Below are 6653 nucleotides of genomic sequence, written 5' to 3' on the forward strand. Positions count from 1 at the left end.
CTTGGGAATGAACTACAGCTGAGTCGGACATTTTTTCAGAGATTTCCAGAAGTGTTTTAACTTATATACTATTTTTCCAATTTTGCAGACAAAACAAGTGCTTAAATAATATTTGCATCTGATTTAATGCTTAAATCACAGCTGTCAACTAAAGCCTTGTGGGACACCTTATAATGGATTCATGGTGTAACCTAATGGGTTGACAGCCCAGGAGACCAATTCTATAAGTGTTAGAATTGCTTTTGTTTTTTTAAATAAAAAGCACACTGTTTAAAATACTGTGGCTAGTAACTTCCTTTCAATTAAAGACAGAAAGAAACACATTCATATCCTTCTGGGAATGCTATACTAATATTTCCAAAGGATCAACAAGAACCATTAACATTCCTACCTCTGGGGAGAGGGGTATATTAGTATGTCATAGGAATTTTTACTATGCAATTTTATAATATTTTGTATTTCTAAAAAAATATTTTGTACTTCTTTCTGTTATTAGATGTATGCATTTTGTGTGTGTGCATGTGTGTGGTTTATTCATTCAAAAGCACAATATAATGTTGATTAAATAGTCACTTCATAATTTTATATTAAAGTTTACTTATAAAATAAAATATAAATATTTCAAAATACATTTATATTTTTTATTATTTTTTATTCCAACAGTGATTAATTTGATTCATTCCTCTCAGACTTTAAGAATAACTCATGGTGAACTCACTTGCAATTCTCATATAAAACAAATCAAAGTTGATTAAAAAAAAAAGAACTTCCGAGATGATATTCCTATGTGAGCTGCCAGCACTCAGTGTGAAAGAGCATTAGTGTCATTTATATGAAAAGTCTTTCAAGTCAATGACAGAACTGGGCCAGAAGCAATGAGAATATATTAAGTGAAAGGATGTTCAATGACCATCTGAAACCATAGTACAGAAGCTGCCAGCAGCTCTTTTTGCTTTTACATAGCCTAAGAGAAACAAAAATCTACCCTTCATATTTTCAGGAAGCAAAACTATCATATTTGTACTTTTAACCTATCAACATTGATCAAGAGAAAAGTGTGTTTCATTTATTTTAGTTGATATCAATAAAAGTCTCAAATACTCTGATTACAAATGTTTGAAAATAGTGAAAACCAATGCATAGAAAATGCACGGCTGAGATGACATTCAACATACTTAAATTTTTTTCAACTGCATTTTGTTCTATTGAATAGTTCTAAACCTAGCATCAAAATGTATCAAATACCCATCCCACCCCCACCCCCATATACATATACTCACACACACACTCATGTGTAAAGAATCGCCCCACTCCAGCATTTTTAAAAGATGTTTTTGTTTCTATTCCCTTTCCCAGAGGGGTATAAAATCTACTAAAAGGGGTATAATCAATCAAAATAAATCAGCTCACTAACAAGACACTCCCAGATAATTTAAATTTTTGGTTGTGGAGCATAGTCAGCACATTATTTCAAAGTTCAGAGTAATCTGAACAGAGAATTCAAAAGTGACACCTACATTTGCTGACAGGTTTATATAAGACAAACATTCATTTTTTCCAGTGTATATGTCAAAGGACCAAGACCTCTGATCATCAAAAGAAGTTACTTTATACATTATGGTGCACAGAACAATACGGGAAAGAAACTTTATCAGAGAATGACCAAAAGGCATTTTGCAAAAGGCTCATATCACTGTGAACCAGAAGGACTGGAGGTCAGTGCCCAGTGGTCTTCATTAGCTTGACCTTTTCTCTTCTTTAGTTGCAGGGGCCTCAATGGGAGCTGACTCTTCTAAATGTTCTGTTGGCTTCTTCTCTTCCTCCTTCTGACGATAGAGGTTGGGGCATTTCTGCAAGCATTTATGCCTGGCTCAGAACTGCTCTACACAGTCTGATAGCTTGACATCTCCTGTGCTATAGTGGAAGCAGGAAAAGATTCACTTAAACTATTCCCCCACAGGGGCCACTGACCATTCCCCCAAGGCACAGGCAGTTCCAGTTAATGTCTCCATTTGGCAGGACCAATTCATGCTCTTCATGCTGATCCTTGGGATCATCAGCTACTAACTCTACACCGCTTGGAGTTTCATGGTTATTGTAAGTGACAGAATGTGTTCTTTCCCTTCCTTCTGAGTAGGCCATGGCTGCAGCAGGGCTGGCAACTACTAGGCCCATAGGAACCTGACCCCTCCAGGCATACCCACCACGTGCCTGCCTCTGCCTAATACTTACTATTATTCTAACAGCTTAACTTATCTCACATATTTTTGTGTTTTTTTTCTGCCCAAGTAACTTTCACTTTTCCTCTAGACCTGGAGTATTTCCAGGATTTTTGAGTCATAACTTGCACTGTCACTAACCTGTGTGATCTTGATGATATCTGCCTTGTGTTTTTTAGTATGAATAACATCAATAAAATATTTTAATATTTATTGTGCTTACCATTTTAATGAACCTGTACATGTCTTTTGATACATTTCCTGAATAATGTGTCATAATGAAGCAAGAAAATGTTTTTTTTTTCTTTTTTTCACAAATTTGTGATGATAGGCTAAAAGATATTAAGTCATATAGCACACAATGTACAAATTTATATACATACATAGTAAGTGGTGAAATCATACTCTGGTCTATTACTTATGGCCCATACTTATTTCACATCTTTATATTGCCTATGAAAAAACTTTAGAAAAGGTCATAAAATGCAAAAAAAAATGTTTTGCATGCTGTTATTCAACAAAATCACTTTGATTTCTGCCAATATCTTTTCTAGCACACATTGTGACTTAAGTTATTTATTTGCATACCTCTATCTGTTTTGATTGTGAGCAAACTAAGGCCATTATATGACCTATTAAATTTAGAAATTAAGAAAAAATACTGAAATTACATCATGACATTATGCATTTCCTCTGTATCCTATTCTTCTGGTGGCTTTTACCCTCAGCTTTATTGAGATATAACTGACATATAATATGTGATTTAAGGTAATTTGATACACACTCATAGATGATAGAGAGATAGATAGATAGATGATGATAGATAGATAGATAGATAGATAGATAGATAGTGAAATGGTCACCAAACTAATGTCAATATGTCGATCATCTCACATAATAACTTTGTGAGTGTGTGATGAGGACATTTAGGATCTTAAGTATTTTAGATTTTAAGTATTAAGTATACTTAAGTATTTAAGATTTCAAGTATATAATATGCTATTAACAATAGTGACCATGCTGAATATTAAATCCATCTTTTATAAGATGAGAACTTACTCATCTTATAAAAGGTAGTTTGTACTCTTTGACCATTATCCCCTGATTCCAACCATCCCCAACCCCCAGGAATCACCAATCTACTCCTTCTAGGAGTTTGGTGTTTTAAGGATCCACATATTAGTAAGATCATACAATATTTGTCTGACTTATTTCACTGTTAATGTCTTCAAGGTTCATCCATATTACCACAAATGGCAGAGTCTCCTCCTTTTTCTTCCTCTCTTCTTCCTCTTCCCCTCCTTCTCCTCCTCCTCCTCCTTCTTCTTCTTCTAGATTTATTTATTTCTTATTTGAAAGACAGAGTTTGGGGTGGGGAAGGGTAGAGGGAGATGGGAGAGAGAAACTGAAGCAGACTCTGCACAGAGTGTGGAGCCCAAAGAGGGTGGTGGTGGTGGTGGGGAATCGATCTCAGGATTCAGAGATCACCGTTTGAGTCAAAACCAAGAATCAGTCCCTTAACTGACTGACAATGCAAGTGCCCCATGATTTTCTTCTTTTTCTGCTTGAATAATATTTTGAGGAATCTTTACACTATTTTCCACATGTCTGAATTTGCATTCTGACCTACAGAACACAATGGTTTCCTTTTCTCCATCCTCCCCAATACTTATCTTTTTGTCTTTTAATAAGAGCCATCTAAAATGTGTGAGGTGACAGCTCATTATGATTTTGAGTTGCATTTTCCTGATGATTAGTGATGTTAAACATTATTTTCATGTACCTATTGGCCATTTATGTTTTATTTGGAAAAATGTCTGTTTGGGTCCTCTGCTGGCACCACATTTTGAAAGATGCCATCATCAAAACTGATTATCTGAGGATCTACAGTGAATGAAAAGTCACTCTTCTCATTTATCCTGTGTATGCTTACACTTAACACAGTGGTGATGTTTCTGGTATTTACAAGAAACATCTAAAACATCTGAACTCTTTTATTAAATATACATTAAATTCAACACAATTTTTTCTCTAATATTTACACTGGTATATTGGGTGGTCTGCCTGTGCATTTTGCAGGTCATGCATCCATTTCTGTGAACCATTTACTCAAATCTACATTCTTTTTCCCCAGGTGAGTTAATGTTTTAAATCAAAACACTTTTGACTTGAGAGAAAGCCTGGATTAGAATATTTTGATTTAACTTTTATCATATGGATATTAGAAATTCCCTTTCGGTTTTGAAATTTCATAGTTTACATATCTGAATATCTAAGATTCATGAGTTTTGGTTTTTTACCTGGTTTCATAGAAAATGCTACAGCAGACAGTGCTTCTCAACTGCTACTTTAAACTAAAAATCCCAAGACATATATTTTTTGCAACTAACTTGGAATAGGAAGGGGTAGAAAAAGTGTTTTCCACATATACCATTGTATCATTTCCAAAAAAAACCAAAAATTATATTCAATCAAAGTAATTTTACAATTACTTACTGAATAATGGATGTATGCTATGCCAACCATAGTATTAGTTATATAAATTCCAATTGATAAAATTTGAATTTTCAAGTAGCTCTAGTTCTTTCAAGGGACATAGATGCATAAACAATTAATTGTAAAGCAATCCAAGAGTGCCTTTGTTAATTATATTAGTGAAGTTTCATTTAAGCCTAAGGGAATCTATTACTTGGTCATATATAAGTTACTGAGTAAAGTGAACCATCTATTTTTTTTCATTTTCCACAAAGAAATTGGATTATATGACTCTTTGTTAATAACCTGAGCTGAAGTACTGAGAATCAAAATTCCATATTTAGGGAACATGTATATTTATCAGTTTTAATATGCAAATTTCCAGGGTTATTAATTATAATGTGAATCATTTCAAATATAGGAAACATTTGCATATCCAGTTTGCTTTCTGTATGTTCTATCATATGGATTGGTCCCTGAGTACTCAGGTTAATTAACTAATCACTGCACATTGTCAAGCCTCTATTATGCTCTCTGCTGTAATCCTATCACTGACTTGTTCTGGGTTGAGATTTATCTTAGGAACTGAGAGCCAAGGCTGGAACACTCTGAACAGAATGTTCTATTTCTGTATAAGATGATAGATGTTGCTCTTGCCCAGAATGACAACACTTTGCACTGCTCCCAATCTGTAAATTGTTCCATTTGCTTGGCATAATAAGTATACTGATGTATTTAATTCTTTCTACCAGGACCATGCTGTTCAATTCCTCTCTGCTAGCCAAATATACCAGAAGTCATAAATTTCTCATCAGTAGGGAACTAAATGTGATCCTTTTTATATGTAAAAGTAGTGTTACTATCCTGCTTATAGGGTTTTTGAGTTACTGTATTTTCAAAATTCATGATTGGAAAAAGATTTATTGTGATTTTTTTCACTTTTATCAACTACTTTGTTGTAGCCCAGAAAAGATCCTGACAAAATAGTTGTCTATAATCACAGATACAATCTGTGGAAATGATTTAATGTTTATATAACTACTACTTCTTTTCTAAATGAACTTTCTTTAAGTCCCTTTCATATACTGCAAATAATTAAAGAAAAAAAAGAGCTTGTTTTGGCTTTACATATTATGGAATGATATGACTCCATATATTCAGCTATTGTACCATGTACAATTTTGATTTCTCTTTTGTGACACTTCCTTTTAAACAAAAAAATTAATTTAATAAGCATGGAATGCTTTTAGTTTCCCCCCAAAAGGAGACTGCCTCAAGGAAACAACGTTTGGAGTGTTTGGCACCAAGTGTTATTGGTTTCCTTTATACTTTCATACTACCAGAATCATACTCTGTGCTTAGCAACTAAGTTAAGGAACAATGAATTATGACCCACTGGCTCAACCCAGCCCATTACATCATTGTGTAAAGCAAGTTTTATCGGAGCAATGCTCACTTATTTAATGTTGTCTATGGCTGTTTTAGCACAATATTGGCAGATATGACTTTAACTGCCGCAGAGACTTTGTGGCCTATAAAGCCTAAAATATTTACTTTCTTGAGATTTCCTAAAAAAAGTTGTTGACTGATCTAACTCAGAGCCCAAAGTTGGAGTTGCTTCTGGTATTATTTTGTCTTGTGTAGTTTTTGGAATTCACTGAATTAGTTCTACTTTTGTTACTTATATGTTGTTAGAAAGACATTAATTAAATAAGCTAATTTTTACAAGTAATAAAAAAAACCTAGGTATTAAGAAAAGCCATATAAATGCTGTCAATAAAAAATGGAAATAAACTTAACAAATACATTAGTTCAAAGAATGCCAGATCCTTTAATGTCTATTTAACCAAAGTGTGGCTTCCACCAGTGTTCAGGCATTCATTATTAATATCAAGCAAAATATTGACTATATCAGGCAAATTGTGAGAAAGCATAAACTTTTTCTAAGGATAGTTACTA

General features: G+C 33.7%; 1 pseudogene; it reads right to left on the bottom strand.

Moving 5' to 3' along the window:
- Positions 1-1736: 1736 nt before the first annotated feature.
- On the bottom strand, positions 1737-2142 carry LOC140608326 (mitochondrial intermembrane space import and assembly protein 40 pseudogene; annotated as a pseudogene).
- Positions 2143-6653: the final 4511 nt, after the last annotated feature.

Source organism: Canis lupus, chromosome 17 (assembly GCF_048164855.1).
Source record: "Canis lupus baileyi chromosome 17, mCanLup2.hap1, whole genome shotgun sequence".
In the NCBI taxonomy this organism is placed as follows: domain Eukaryota; kingdom Metazoa; phylum Chordata; class Mammalia; order Carnivora; family Canidae; genus Canis; species Canis lupus.